General features: G+C 38.1%; 1 protein-coding gene across 2 annotated transcripts in view; it reads right to left on the bottom strand.

Annotated features, from left to right (window-relative positions):
• Window positions 1-17,389, bottom strand: part of Ac3 (Adenylate cyclase 3) — a 976,504-nt gene that overhangs the window by 22,182 nt on the left and 936,933 nt on the right. The gene's annotated exons all lie outside the window — the stretch shown is intronic.

Consider the following 17,389-nt stretch of genomic DNA (forward strand, 5'->3'; position numbering starts at 1 on the left):
TTCGATTCTCGGTGAGCTCATTGGTTCAGATTTTACGCTAATCAGTAGGTAAACGTCTCATATAGCCTCACTGCTGAAAAAAAACGTTAAACTCAAAATCAACTCAACATTATTTTTATACCATCAATAGAAGCAAGAGATAAACGATACTATCCTGCTAAAAGCAAGCATTTATTTCTTTAGTACATATTACAAAGTATCGGACTATTTGCGATATTATTTACAAAAGCTTCAAGAAAAAAAGCTTTATGAACATTAAGTCGCTTCAAGCCTTCAAATCGCTTTATAAAAATCCAGATTATGAATTACAGTATCATTGTACCTTGTAATTAAAAATACAAGCATATATTGTTTTCTATCTCTCTCACATACATACCCTCTCTATATAGGGGAAGTCAGTTGAATATGAGCATAGTTAATGAAAATACTAATATATCTCAACAATGGTGTATTACAGAAAGTAGAAAGTCTCACCAAAAGAAAGCTTGATCTTTCGTCTACAAACGCTAAAAAGTACAAGGTTATACGTACTTTTGTTCGTGAGTAATAAACAGGTAAGTAAGGTAGGTGCGCAGTGCTCATATTTTCCGTAGTACAAGGGTAATATGAGCACTTCGTAGAGCAAAAATGAGCAGCATTTCATTTCTAATATTTTGACATAAAATACAAAGCAGATACAAAAAAGGTACAAAAGAAGAAATAAAACGTATATGATTACAATAACGAGCAAAAAATAGTTGCATATACACGTAAAACAGTTCATCTCAAGAGTCCTGTCTATTGGTGTGACGTAAATAACTAGGCATTAAATCTGCTACAATAAACACAAACAAGGAACTCAAGGCACTGAACTTCCACACAAAGGACATGATACCAGTCTTGGCACATATCACACTTGATCCATTCTTCCCCTTTGGAGTCTTTACTAAACTTTCCTTCACAAATATGGCAAATACTTTCATTCTCTTCACATTGTGTGGATGAGACTGTCCTCTTACTTGGCGTAGCAATTCTGGCGTTTTCTTCAATGAAATTATGATTATCCATTTGAGCTTTAGATTTATTTATGGATGTCTGCGAGCTTTAGATTTATTTATGGATGTCTGCTTGTTCACCTTCTCTGCACACACAAACTGTGACAACACCCATCGCACACAGGGCTGGAGTGATAGATTGGAAGTGCGCGAAATGTATCCAAGCTGATTATAAACTTGAAGATTATAGAATTTGTATTATCCATGTTATTACGGAATGTCTACTTTAATTAACACCTGCAAAAGCTCCTCACTGTTTTCCTCTTGCGCAAGGTATGTGTGTTCTTAGTGAGTTTAAGCTTCGTGCTGCTCATATTTTCGGACTGCTAATATTAAACTGACTTCCCCTATATATACACACCTGTATATTGTAATAGATATCAGGAACATGAATAATTTTCATTTTTGACTTGTGGTTTAAGTTTGGTATTCAAATCAGAAATCTGTTCCCATTATAACAATGTTAACGTTCCTCATTTTAGCGTCTTCGTATATAAAAGATGACAGGCTGAATAAATGTGACTGAGCTTTGAAACATGACAGATCATCTGATTTTGTTTTTTAAAGCACTTCAAAACAGAACTTTAAAGAAAGTTTCCATATATTGAAAAAAAAAAACCCTTCCCAGAGTCAGATTCGAGCTGCCGCCCTTCGGTGCTAGAATTTCAAGGGCGCTACTAACACACTTCATCACCGAGACAAGTTATGAAAGAATAGTTATGTTACAATATTGCTAATATATCGCTCCAAGCGGAAGGTTCACACTTCAAGTTTCAAATAGTCATTTTCTCCTAATTTCAGTTGAAGATATTGATTGATTTTCCATATTGAAACTCCGTATGAAATGTGAATAGCATATTCAACGCAGAATTGTATATTTGAGAGACTAAGGTTTTGTAAGAATCAGGCCCGTATTTACGTAAGTGCTATTTCTGTGCTCGAGCACAGGGCGGTAGAATTTAGGGGGCGGCAAAATTTTGGATTCCTTTTTAAGATTCACAATAAAGTAATATTTAAAACTAGCAACCCGTAGAGTCCCGCGCAAATATGTGTTTAATTCGCTCCAATTACAGTACTTACTAATTAGCTAGCTTACCTGATTATTTTAAAATCTTATCTTCTCCCCTCAAGGGGTGAAAATGAACATCATGAAAACCGATACCGTTAAACTCAGCCACCTCGAAAACTAAGAATTCAACACTAATATCTGTCGTTTTCGATTACTTTGAAAAACTCGCCCCTTCCCTGGAGAGTGAAGTATGACCTTTAAATTAAATTGGATCAAAATTGTCACTATTCATCTCTGCGACCCCTAAAACTGTGAATACAACTCTAATATAAGTCGTTTTGGGGAATGGCAAATTTTGTGCGGAGGCGGCAAATTATTTAGAGCAAATATATAAATACGGGCCTGATAAAATTGAAGGTTTTTGCTTATAATTTTCTTACTTTTCTTTATTTTTTCCAATATTATAAATAATTATTCATTACTACATTGCTTTGTTAAGAAAAGTACAAAGAAGCAATAATATATGAAGAAAACTGAGTTATTAACGAAAATGAGGAAGTTATAGTACATGCGATTTTTTTTTTTTTTTTTTTGCGGATGACGATACGATAATTATGTAGTCACGAGGAAGGTCTACTGTCATAACTAAGCCTGCCGTACGTCCTATAAAAAAATGGAACAGTCTCGATTTCGGACCCGAGTGTCCCGCGTCCCAGTAAATTTAGTTGGGACAGGCTAATGTCCCATATATTAATCCTGTTCCATTTCGGCTACCAATATCGCTTATTCGAAAAGTGAAAAATAAAATTCTGACATTGGCTGGGAATCCTGTCCCAGATACCACGAATACTTGCGGCAAATTTTTGCTTCGTTTAGTGGAGCAAACAATCTGAAAGTTTGCGAAGGCAAAATTTCTTAATATTTATTAAAAGCTTTCAATGTGATCTGCAAATTTTCGCTGATTTGTAAAAATAAATTCACCACTGCAATTAACTTGCATCTTTTTTGAAAATATAGCGTTGAAAGTTTGCCGTCGCAAACAGTTTGCAACTCTGTAAAAAAAACTTGTCTCGAAAAACTTGCTGAAAGCAAATATATGATGATATTACCGAGTGCACGCGCATCGTACCCAGAATTCACTGCGCTACATCAACTGTGACAAAACAAGCGGGAAGTGAGAATCGAGAAAACCCAATACATCAGAGGACTCCAGAATAAACTCACTGGTCTCTTATCAGATGTTTTTATTGACCCAGGCAGACTGACGTTATTTTGTGAATGTGTGTGAGAGATATGATCGTTGAGTAAGTAGATAAATTGCTATATCCTTTGTCTGTGCGTTTATCGTTCGTAAGTTTCTTATCTTTGGCAAGTAGCTAAAGATGTTTAATGCTTGCCACTAAGAAAAGACGGATCCACATTATAAAAATTTTGATGTTTCATAAAGTTAGGTTTCACTTTATAAATTTGCAGCAAACATTACCTGATACATTTACAGCAAACATGATCTTGCGATCGTGAAAACACTTTCTGCAATGTTGCTGCAAACTTTTTAATATTTTCACCAAATTTATCAGCTCATTTTCGGAAATTTTGTCAAAGAAAATTTGCGCAAAATATTTGCAGCAAAGTCCTGGCAAACTTTCTTGCTGTGCAGTCGCAAACATTTCGTTAGTATTGGCAGATGTTTTCATTTTCTGAGGCAACTTTGCTGCAAACTCAGCCAGCGTCAACCTCGTTATTTGCATTGAACTTTCGGCAAATTTTCTCATTTGAAAAGGCAAGTTTTTTGCGAACTTTTTAGTTTGCCTTTGCAAATTTTTAAACATTTTAAAAATTTTTCTGTGCTATCTAGGTGTAATTCGTGAATGAACAATAAGCTGTAACATATAACAGCTTCGAACAAGTTAGGAAACCACCCTCTTCGACCAGCGCAGAGTTGCCCTTGTCAGTCAGTAGTCAAGGAGATCACCAATCTGATAAAGTGCACGAGCTGAGCTGTCGTTGATAATACATTACAAGTGAAGTGTTCCAATTTTGTATCAACAAGAATGCCTAAACTGAAGTGCGCGTTTCCTTGAACTATGAAGTTGACTATAAAATTTGCAATGCTATTTTTTTTTTCATTGCACGTGGGGGAACTCAAACGCTCTTCAAAACAAACAACAACAACAACAACAAAGCAAACATAAGTTGGCTCCGAGTGCTTCTACATCTACAAGCATAGGGAAGATGAGTGACTTTTCTTCAGCAAGACGTTAGATAAGTCAACAAGAATTAGATATAATTTTTTGAGAGGCTAGGACCACAGAGTTATACTTTGGTTTAGAGCTTAGAAATATGTAAATCCAACCCTGACAATTACACACGATGCAAGGAGAAAACTCAGCTAAGTTTTCATCAGTTTAAACTGACAAACGTAATTTTGACAAATATATACAGCTATGTAAATAAATATTGCCTAATGCGCGAAGAATATGAGGATATATTGTATCACTGATTTAAATAAAACGAGATTATTTGCATCTTGTTTTCCCGTAAAGTATTTTTATAAGACGTCATCTTCAGTTTTTAAGACCGTTCTTTGTAGTTGGATTGTATATATCTTCACTCTATACAATTAATTGCAGGGAACAAAGAGAGAAAAGTAGCTGAAGCTTAGGGAACTTTCGCCTTTTATACTGTTGTTCATGGCCAGAACTTCGGTTCATTGGATTGAGTTGGATTGTGATCGAAGGTGTCTCGTATTCTCATGAAAAAATATGGCAGATTTAGTCATAACATACACTAATCACCAGTTGAATTAGAGACACCTATTTAATACCGTGTAGTCACCTTTCGCTCTGATAACGGCGGCTACCGCCCACGGCATGGACTCCACGAGACGCCAAGTGTGGTTGTGGCATCTCAATCCATATCTGCTGCAAAGTCTCCCACAGCTTGGTTGAAGAGGGTCTACAGCCCGAAGGCGTCGTTCCATGGCATCCCAGATATGTTCGATGGGATTGAGGTCCGGTGACTGTGATGTCAGGAAATTCTTGCCAGAACAGAGGAGTGATAATCAATCAGTCTGCTGCCATCCTAGAATTGTGGGCCGGCGCATTGTCCTGTTAAAAGATGCCACCGTCCAGATGTTGCAGCCGAGTAAATGACAGGACATGGTCATCCAGGAGATCACAATTGCGTTCACCCGTGAAAGACAGTGTCATACATGTTAGGGGACCTATTTTACTCTACGTAAACCTGCCACAGATGAGAATACCAGCACCCATGGCCTGCACAGTCAGGATGGCGATGGATCAATTGCCTCCTGCGCACCCGTATCCGTCCATCGGTATGTACCAATGTGAAACGTAACTCACCTGTCCAAGCAATCTTTTTTCACATTTGCACGGTCCAGTAGCGGTGTTCTTTTGCCCATACTAGACGCTGTTTCCTGTGTTGTGAGGTTAGAAGGGGTACTTGCGTGGACCGATGGCTTCTCGACCTCATGGCAAGTAGTTGATTGTGGATTATGTGGCTGCTAACATGGCGTTGTTGTCCTACATTGAACCTCTCCGCGGTTTGACGCACTGTGGTCCGTCTATCGGCTGTTACGATGCGGGACACTCGGCGCCTACCCCTGTCGTCGACACGCCCCTGACCACGGCAGTTTGTTCGTGCGGGTGCGATTTTACCGAAAGCCAGGTTCTCACGATATACCCTTAACACAGTTCGTTTGAAAATCTTGTGCCGAGCCACTTCCGAAATCGAGCCACCCAATCGTCTGGCCCCTACGATTTGACCACAGTCAAATGCACTCAAGTCCTTCGTCTTGCACGTCACACACTACATTGACACGGATACCAAGAAACGAAGCACACGGCAGCAGTACACGAGTGATGCGTTTCATTCACCTGCACTGGTAGAGCCTCTGCAGGGCGGTTTCTGCAGTTGTCCTGCTGTCTCTAATTTCAACTGGTGATCAGTGTATAATGACACTGTTTACAGATAAATAGAACAAATCTATGCGTTAGGTTTTACGTTATTTAACCTTTTTAGAATGAATGTTTTTTCAATAGACATGTAGTTTATCATGTTATTTCTTATTTTTATAACGGAATGTTTTCGTTGAGAATACCTAGGTACAAGCTTAAATGCAATAGCGTAAATCCAGAGGAATGAAGAGGAAATGTCCCCTCCAATCTTGTAATTGGGGGGACTGTCCCCCCAATAATCAGATTTAAAATGTCGTTTTTGGGGAGAAATGTGATGATTTATGTCCAGTTGCCTTAAATGAAAGTGAAATGAAATTGATGTTTCCCCAGAGTAAGCCTCAAATTTGTCCGCCTCCCAATGTTAAAGACAACTCTGCTCCCCTGATCCTCCACTACATTGTTTTTCAACTTCATAAATATTTTGAACATCGCTTGAAAAAAGAAAATTATGGGAACGGTCTTACCCGTTCCCCCCTCCAATGCTGAAGAGAGATTTGTGCTGCTGTTTAAATGGACACTAGATTGCACTATTAGTTGGATAACTTGTCATGTGACAATTTTCTTTTGGATTCTCGGAAATATAGAAACATTTCTTTGAACAATTGAAATAGAATCAGGTTCAGAAAAGAATAAGACATTACACTAGAATATAAGTGTCTTGAGCATGAGTAGTTTTATTAAAACATTGGTCTCATTATCATTACTTATCTATTTCATAACTTCTGCTCCATTGCAGAGAAGGTAATAATGTTAAACAGAATTTCAAACAAATTTAGAATTTTAAACAAGAAACAAGAATTTTAGACAAGTAGAATTTTAAACGAGAAACGAAAGAAAATTAATTGTTCAATCATATTGTTTATGTACTTTGGCAACACGAACACTACACTTGTCTCGCTATCCTTACCCAACTTTCCCTGTTGTTGATAACAGTTACAAATTTGGGAACAGATACAAGTTCTGGGAGGATGAACTCGGCAGCCATGGGCTGCTGAGATGGAGTGGGTCGGTGGGTCAAGTTTTCTGAGTGGGTCAGTGGGTCAACAGCATGTGACCCACTGTGACCCACCACCCACCATGACCCACTGCGACCCACCACCCACCGTGTCTCACTGCGACCCACCACCCACCGTGTCTCACTGCGACCCACCGACTCAGTATGATCTATCAACCGACTCTGCTCATTGCATTGTAAACAGTATCTTCTGAAGACTGGTAAATTTGTCTTCGTTTTACTTTCAAGATTTTCATTTCCCTTCCTTTACCATTTGTTTCTATCTACTTACCTGAGGTGAGTACATCTAACCAAGTGAAAAATGAACTTCAGGCACTTTTGGATATTGATATTTTTAATAGTAATAATAGCAATAGGACTTATACTACTACTTGGCTTTCGAGACCTCTGAGTTTTTAGAGGAGCTAACTACTGGAAAAAAATACATTTTTGAATCACTGTAATATATAAATTATTATATAAAAAATGAATGTAACTATGTGTGCCTGATCATCACGGTCAAATTGCAAAGTCAAATGAAATTACTTTTGGTATATAGTTAGGCCATAATCCAAACTGGGATGTTATATTGCTTTCATTATAATGCATAATATCCTAAGGAGGTACTGAGGATCCGAATTTTTGCGAAAAAAAAAATTAGTATCTCGCACGCGATTAAACTTACGGAACTGAAATTCAGTGTATTAATTCTTTATTGAAAATAAACAGAATATGTCCTAGCATTTTTAAAAAATTCTCCTTTATGGGGGGGTGGGGGGCATTTTCTATATATGGAAAATTGGTAGTGAGTTGGTTTGTAAAAATGATCGAAAACGATCGATGTTATTTAAGAAGAAGATCAGAAACAAAAAAAAAAAAAAAAAAAAAAAAAATACAGTGCTTGGCTTCATATATCCATTGCTTTCTACTATAATAATTGCTGAATCTTATGTTTATTATATGGAGCGCTTACAGCACAGGACAATCAACCCATTAAGTTGTGAGAAAAATAGGCATAAAATTAGTACTGTAAGCTTAATTACACGGAAATCGGATTGTACGCATAATTATATGGAAAATTTTATACTTCTTTTCCCTTTACGTTGGTTTAATTACCTTGATTTGGAACTTTCAAATTTCATCCTTTTTGCCACTGAAAAGTATCGATAAGGAAATAATTATACTATGATAATTTAATTGAAATTCATCGTAATTTGGCACATGGCAAACATCAGTGTGGTAATTGAAGGGGAAGAAGGAAGGTAATTCCCATTCACCTCTGAACACTTTCCAGGAACCTCGTTCCCTTACGCTTTCTAGACGGGGGAGGGAACTTGGTAATGGCATCAAACCTTCATGTGTAATTAGAAAAATTAAATTTATAAACAAATAAGAAATCATCAGCTTATCAGGCTTCAATTGATAATTTATTCACAAGATTCCATATCGAAGGCTTGGTAGATGAAGTTTCTGTTCTCCATGAGTTGACATTGCCAACTGACATGGTCGATATGGAAAAGATGTTGTATGGTGATGGAGAGATGATACTTCTTGCTGAGTATTTCAAAACTGACTGAGAAAAATCGTTATCAGACTTAAGTCTAACAAGCAGATTGTCGATGAGGAGTTGCAGAAATCGGGTAGAAGTATTATCAATTTCCACGACAGAGTGCGAATGGGGATTTCCCCTTATGAATTTACAGATGACTGATATTAGAAATAGACTAAGTACTCAAACATTGTCTAACTTGTTGTTCATCAATGTTAATGGATCATCGCTAGACAAGCTCAAAGTAGACGAGCTAGTTATTTCTTGGCTGAAGAATGGACATCATTCCGCTGGGGATGATTTACCACGAATAAGTTCTTGAGGCCAACAGGAAATAAACCCGATTTCAGATTTGTTTTAAGGTGGAAAATTACGGGTTATTAAAATGTATTACTAATGGCTTATTTGTGTTATTCAACTTTGAACCTAATTTTTAGTAAGTCTCTTCTTTGCTTTAGGTAAACAACTTTGAATAAATATTCATAATAATTGCAATTATGCATATTTGTAACTTAACGTGGTGTTTTAGTAATTACACAAATTACAATTATGAACATACTTTATGGAGATGCTCTCACATAGGGTACCCAAGCACTTTTATACACTATGAAAAACTGATTTTTCAAGTCTTTTGTGAGAAAAATACTGTGAACTGAGAAACCATAACCTTTTCCATATTGTACAGGGGTATTTTCCTGCGAATATAATTATTTTTGGAATGCATTCAGAAATTAACACGTGCAAGAATACTCTCTTAGTACAACTATATTTTAGGCATACACTAATTTCCCCCACCTCGGACTGTTTCAATTTCCTTACTGACAAACACTTTACCATATATCGTAAATGTCAGATCCACCGTTATTGTAACAGAGTGGTGCTTGAGCGATTGACTAGAAATTCAAACTCCGATTAGTGACAATTTCACAATCTTGTTTTATTACAAGTGTAAACTCTTTAGTCAGTACAGAAGAGGCCGTGGATCGTGTTCAGAGTTGATGACGATTCACAGTGGATGTCAGGAGGTAGTCAGAGTAGGTCACAGTGGATGAGAGTGGTTCATGGTGGGTGGTGGGTCAGAGTGGGTCACGGTGGGTGGTGGGTCGTGGGTCACGGTGGGTGGTGGGTCAGTGGGTCGTGGGTCAAGTTTTCATTGACCCACGCCAACTCTGGCTAGGGTATCTCTCGTAAATCAAGATCTGCTACGGTCAGCGACGTAACCTAGTTGTCGTTCGTGGAAAGAACTCGCCTTAGTGCCCCCTAACCAACCAAACCCCTCCCCCAAATATTTTCCTAATTTTGCGCCCTCCCAATTTGGCGCCCGGGGCACAAGTCCCGTTTGACCCCCAAGTTACGTCACTGACTACGGTGTCCGAACTACATATCCTAATGCTCTTCAAGCGTAAAATATTTACTCTATAAACTTTCTCTTTCACACATCCGAAATCAGCGTCTCTGAAGTTGATTCCTAAATTACATCACAGTTCTGTATCCTCCTGGCTGCTTTAGTAGGCACGAGGTCGCGGCTGCGGCTCCTAGATTGAGAGCCTTCAAATTTGAATTCATTATCGTGGTTTGGGTTTCACTTTAAACAGTAGGTTGACGTCTCATATCATCTCGATGATGAAAGGGACACTGAACTCTAATTCAACCAATCAATCACTATTGTGTTCGTAGTAGCAACTCAAGCCCTCACCTTTGGTGAGGTCTCGGTGCCAAGTATATCAAGCAATATAACTTCTAGGACACCCTGTCCCAAAATATGTGATGATCTCCATGCTAAGTAGATTATAGTATAAGGGTTAAAGAAGCCTATTCCTTCATGATATCAAACCATTAACAAAGGGGGAAGGGTTATATCATTTTGAAATTTCAAAAATTCAACATTGAAGTTGGGCAGGAAGGGGGAGGACGGATTGAAAAACGTTAGTATATAAAAATTTAAGTAAAGGGTACAGGTCACCGTACTAAACTTTCTCGCTCTAATTCCTTTAACTAAATCATGTTATGCTCAGTTATTAATGAAACATTTTCTTGTAGAATACGATTTAAATTATAAAGCGTTCTCGGAAAACTTCGCTTTCTCTTCCAAAAAAAAAAAAAAAAAGAAAAAGAAAAAAAAGAAAGAAAGAAAGAAAGAAAGAAAAAGAAAAGAAAAGAAAAAAGGAAAAAAACTAATACCTTGAAGACTTTTTATTAACACTTTGGCTGCCATCCCTAATTTTGAAATTTTGCCATTCACGCCATGCATGTTAAAATAAAAATAAATAAAACGTTTAGCGTATAAAAGTTCTTAGCTTAAAAAGTACCTATAATTTTTTCTCTTGGCAATGCGTGATGCAGTCATGCTCCACGCCCGGCCGGTGAACCTAAACGGAAAATAAGCCTACAACTATGACCACCGGCCTTATACATGTATCCAAATGAAACCTTCAATTATAATTCTTCAAACGCCGGTCACATATGACAAACGCGACTTGAGCGGAAAGTTCTATGCCGGTCCCAGATGACCCCCATGGCAGTTAAAATATTATTGTGCACGCATAATCTGTAACTGAGCCACAATTATTCTTTGTGTATATTCACATCTGAAAACCTCAATGTTCATATGAGTATGTTTATTTGCCCTGAGTTAAGCTTAAGCATCTGTACAAAACCAAACATACACTATTTACTCAAGATATATTTATTACTCTCTACTTCCATATTCCATAATGGAGTCTTTTCTAATCGTGCTCCAACTAATCTTCGTATAATACTATTAACATAAAGAGATTTATGTACAGGTATAAATTTATTCATTCAGCTAATAAATCTTTAGTCTTTAACGTTTAACGTCCAATGTTTAACGTTTGGAGTGTTTCGTTTCAAATGCCGACACTTGAAATGACGTGTTCTCTTTTAAGTTGAATGAAATTTGATAACCCTGGATATACAGGGGCAGCACGTAAAACCGGCCCGTCGTAATATTCTGGTATATTGTGTTTTTGGCAACACTTAAATAATCTACCTTCCTACCAAGAGATGGCGTGTCGTTGTCGGGTCGACTTACGTGACCTGCAGCAGTCACGTGCAGCCGCAGCCAGTGAAACTTGTCGAAACCAGTTGAGAAAAAGGCCTCGTTGTGTTAAGCCGGGTGAGTGTCAGTGTGTGATAATGCCGTATTCGATACCCGAGCGTGTTGCCATTGTTGAAGGGTTCATTCTCACTGGATCTTTTGTGAAAACAAAGAATTTGTTTCGGGAAATATTTCCAGGACGTTCTGTGCCAGCAAAAAGCACCATTCAGGAATTGATTGAAAAATGGCGGCGTACAGGATCGGTTCAAAATGCTCCCAGGAACAGACGACCATCTGTCTGCACACCTGAATTAAAGACGCAGGTGGAGGAGATAATGACAAGAAGTCCTCGAAAGTCAACCAGGAGATTGAGTCAACAGGTTCATGCGAGTGAGAGAAATTGCAGACGTGTTTTAAGGGGACTGAAGTTAAAACCGTACCGGATAAGTGTTGTGCAAGAACTGAAGGAGTCTGACCTGCAGAAGAGGGTGCATTTCTGTTCATGGCTGTTGAGCAATGTTGCCAGTGGTTTCTTGGATCCACTAATGCTCATCATGAGAGACGAGGCGTGGTTCCACCTGTCTGGGTACGTAAATTCTCAAAACAACCGGTATTGGTCGACAGAAAATCCACACGCAATCCACCAGGTACCCTTGCATGATGAGAAGATTGGTGTTTGGTGTGCCATTTCCGCCACACGCGTTATTGGGTCAATATTCTTTGAGACGACAGTGAACAGTGACGTGTATATGGGAATCCTGGAGCAGTTTTATACACACTTGACCGAAGAGGAGCGTCAGTTGTGTTACTTTCACCAGGACGGTGCAACATGCCACACATCAGTTGCATCATTGTCCCTTGTGCATGAGATGTTTACACCAGAGAAGACAATCAGCAAAGGCTTGTGGCCTCCTCGGTCACCAGACTTGTCCACGTGTGACTTTTACTTATGGGGACTGTTAAAGGGAAGAGTATACGAAACAAATCCACACACAATTGAAGAACTCAAGACCAGGATCCAGGATGTCACCAATAGCATTACAACACAAGAACTGACAAGGGTACATATGAATCTCCTCAATCGTGCTCATATGTGTGTTGAAGTGGGCGGGGGACACTTTCAGCACCTGCTGTGAAGGCTGCTGTGAAGGTGAGAAGTCATATTCAATACATTACATTTCATTTATGTGTTGTAGTTAATCATATTCAAAACATTACATTTCATTTTATGTGTTCACTTTACGGGCCGCACCCTGTATATATATATACTACCCTTTGACTAGCTGGGGGCTCCGCCCCCAGACCTCCGCGTTTACTCGGCCTACGGCCTTGCATCTCTTATGTATCAGCCTTTGCATCAACAGTGAATTTCGTGCATTTGCTGTTCATATTTCCTGAATTTGCCCAGCTGGCGACTTCGCCCCAACATCCGCGCCTTTGCTCTGCCTACGGCCTCACACTTCTTAAAACCACAATTTTACCGAATTTGAACTTCCTTTTCCTATTTCAACTGTCTAAAAAATTAAGATTTTGCATCCCAAGAAAACCCCCATTTAAATAACATGGGAATTTTTTCATCTCCCCTTTAAACACCTTAAAAACTAAAAATATTCACTTTTGGCAATTTTTCTGTAGGTTAGTACCGGAAGGCTACAATCATGAAAATTTCATCATTCTAATCCTGCCGAAATTTCATCATTCTAAACATTTTGCGGTGTAGATGATGTCCCATATAAATAACATGAAAAAGATTTTTCAGTTCCCCATAAAACCACTGTACAGTTGGAAATGTTTATTTTTAGCGAATTACTTAGTTAACGCTAACGAAAACGTACAAGCATACCGAATTTCAAGGTTTTATTCCAATTCCAAGTACCTAAAATATGAGATTATACACCGTGTAGCTCCAAAAAAGATCCATTTAAATAACATGGAAAATTTCTTCACCTCCCCTTGAGACCCCCTAAAAATTAAAAATATTAACTTTTGGCAATTTTTCTGTCGGTTAGTCACGAAAAGCTACAATCAAGTCAAATTTAATCATTGTAGCCCTACAGGAAGTGCCTAATAATTTGGGGGTGTAAAAGGTGTTCCATGTAAATAACATGGGAAAGATTTTTCAGTTTCCCATAAAACCACTCTACAGTTGAAAATTTTTATTTTTACTTATTTACTTAGTTAACGTAAATGAAAACGTACAAGCATACCGAATTTCAAGGTTTTATTCCAATTCCAACTACTTAAAACATGAGACAATAAGTCCAAAAAAAACACCCATTTAAATAACATGGAGAAATTCTTCATCCCTGCTTTAGACCCCCTAAAAATTAAAAATATTCACTTTTGACAATTTTCCTGTTGGTTACTCTCGGAAAGCTACAATCATGCCAAATTTCAACTTTCCACGTCAACCGGAAGTACTCCTTTAATTTATGTCAGCTGTAGTTTTATATATAGTTAAGATACATTTATATAGTATAATTACAACAAAATAAGTTAGCAGAGTTTGAGCTCAGCATTGATCTACTGACTATCAAAACAAGATACATTAGAGAGCGGTAGTCTAAGTAATCTTATTAATGTAGTCAAAGTTTGTAGTTCCTTTTCTCTGCTACATAACATAAAGGTAATGATCAAAGTATACTTCAATATTTAGGAAAGGTTGTTATTTGATGGGTTATCTCATGGTATAACAACGGTTTCAATGATAACTAAGCTCTTCGTAGTCTCTCTCTTAAACTTACTATATATCTTCGGTGGAAGTGAGAGAAACTCGCTAAGCCTATTGTAAGTTTTATACAGCCGCGACTTAACAAGATCTAATAAGACACTTATCTACGTGCCTTGGTTGCAACCGCGTTTCGTGGTATCTTTATAGGCAAGGCAACGATCGATAGACATCTTGCTTGGCTTCTCCTTGGTTTGAACTGCAGCTACGAGAGAACGGCTATCATCACATTGCACTTCGACATCTGGGAATTCCTTTCATCTGACTTGTAGCACGTATTCCATTCGAAAAGATGCTGTTTTCTTCGCTTTTCTTTCCCTTATGTACACACACGCTCACAATAAGTTGACAAAGAAGGCTTTGAATTGGTTAAGAAAGTTCCTGAGTGAAAGTATGATGAAATTCCATTACTACTGTATCTCATCATATTTCAAGCAATGGCGGATCTAGTCTGGGGCTGGGGGACCTAGATCCATCAGTTTTTTGAGTAACAAAATAATATAAGTTATTATTTATGTATGTTTGAAAGTCTATACCTATCATAGCCTTGGTTCTGCCTGGCCCCCAAGTTTTACCTTCTAAATCCACCACTGATTTTACGCTTTATAACGCTTACTGATTTTCTCTATTTGTAAGTTTTGGTACCACGGAAACCATATGGAAACATTTGAGTATCAACAATTGGCTTATTTTATTACTTACAAAATGTTAGTGCCAAAATAAGTTGTTTCTAATTTAAAATTTTAGAACATAACTTGAAAGTTGAATTACGCATGTTTGTCACCCTCAGGTGCATACAATGGAGAAGAAGAATATATTTGAAATGAAATGAAATTTTTGAGTTTTACGTCCCACGGTTATGCCGGTTAGGCTAAAGGAGACGATGAAGATGAGTAATGAATGAAATGGTGGAATGAAGAAAGTGGGAGGAAACGGGAGAACCCCGAGAAAACCCACGCACACGATGTTTGTCCACCACAAAGTTCACTTGGCGGGAGCAGGGTTTGAACCCGAGAAGAATATATTTAAAGTAAAATATTTTCTGAATTATCTGCTTTGTCAACAACGTTAGCAGTGTTTCTTTCAGACATGTTTTTGGAGAGGCACTGTTCCCCAGAGCTCTGAGAGTGCCCCCGGAGGAGACCAACATAATACGTCTATAATTTAATAAAAATAGAATATGTGTGAAAATAATATGTGTCCCTCCCAAAGCATTTTTTTTCTGAAAGAAACACTGACTTCAAACTTAACATGATTTCAAGTTGCTTTCTACATTTTAATCATAGATTCCAGTCCACAAATCGAGAAAAAAAAAAAAAAAAAACAAAACAAAACATTCACTTCCACTAAACTGCATTCTGGTTGATTTTAGATTCTCTTTGGCAGAAGTTGTTATTCATAACTTATCCCATTTCATACAGCACACATGTGTGCAGTGGATGTCAAATAGACATCTACTTAGGAAAATATGTCAACAATAAAAAAATGACTTAATTTAACGCTATGGCTTTGTGATACCCCAGTTTTGGTTAAATTTTTGACACATGTCTGCTGCTCCTTCAATTATATCGAATTTCGGAGCAAGTTATTAAAATGGTAGTGGTAAAATCAACTACTTTGACAAGCAGAGAAGGCTTTACAATGTAGTTACAAAATCGTGTATCTTCCCAATTAAAACGAAAAATTAATTAAGAAGAAGAACGGACATAGGAATGAGGAACGACTGAACAAAATTTTAGTTATTTTAGTTTGTAGTCTGTAACTGTGATTGATACCTATGAGAAATTTGGCAATATAGTGTAAGTCACGAACTTTAATGTTACTCTCTGCTCATGTTCTGGCTTGGCTCTTTTCAGCGATGGTCTCCTTCACAAAATAGACCTTCAAACCTGTCCTTACGTACAATTTAATCACACATTTTTCGTGACTGAAAATATAATCCGTTTCAGTCGGCAGAGGGACTGCGGGACAAGAGAAAATAAAGCGGAGCCTAAACTCTGTGTCTAAGTTATAAGACATACACTGAATATATGATTACACAATGGCAAATTTTTCTTGTAATATTTAGCCGCAATATCAGAAGCTAAAGAATGAATTCAAAGTAAGATATCGCTGAAGGCACCAAAGCTCGAGGATAATTTTGGGATACGCGCATTATGTCTATGCAAAGCCTTTCACCCAGTAGAAGTTCACGTAAGCGGCCTGAAGTTAATATACAATAATAAGGTGATAGGTGATAAGTCCAGAGACGGAGATATGGCTTACGAGCTTAGACTGGCTTAGACTAGGGTAGAAGACATGTACTGCATAGAGAACGTTGGATTAGTCTAACGATATAGAGACCAGGGGGGGGGGGGCGATCGCCCACCCAGAAGACGAAACTTTCTTATTTGTAAATAAGGCCATCCCAGAGTTTGGAGCTCTTAAAAGTAGCTCTAAGTAGCAGTATTACAACCCACCGCCCCCCAGAAGTCCGTCCTGGATCCACCCTTGATAGAAACACGTGTAATCGTGCTGGAAAATGTAACTTCGGAATGTGCCAGGTAAAGTAGAAGGCTGGGCGAGATTCACGACTCTCTATCACATGCTCTAAATGAAGATCAAAGGAAAGTAGGATGAGTAACTTATTTGCTGTCATACCAGAATGCCAGGTGTGGATCTGTATGGAGAATGCAAACACACACTGGATTATCCTATTCACCTGCATACGTAATGGCATTGACGTCACGTGTACAAGGTAGGAAGTGTTCTCATCTATGGATACCACAACCCTCCATTCGCTTCTGCAGTGAGGTCTGTTCCAATATCACCAAAAATTTCTCAGGGATGAACAGGCGTCAGAGGTAATCATGCAAGGGGAAGTTGGTAACGTTGACTTTCATCCAACAATCGATTGTGGTGCGATCACACGGAGGAAACAATGGCTCTAATTCTACTGCTCTGTCAGTTAATAAATCGTGGATACGATCGTGTTTATTAAGGTGGCCCAAAACGATTTTTCTATCCTTACTCTCTGTCTCCTACCTTCCACATAACCGAT

This window comes from Thermobia domestica, chromosome 8, assembly GCF_964235325.1.
Source record: "Thermobia domestica chromosome 8, izTheDome1.hap1.1, whole genome shotgun sequence".
NCBI classification, from domain to species: domain Eukaryota; kingdom Metazoa; phylum Arthropoda; class Insecta; order Zygentoma; family Lepismatidae; genus Thermobia; species Thermobia domestica.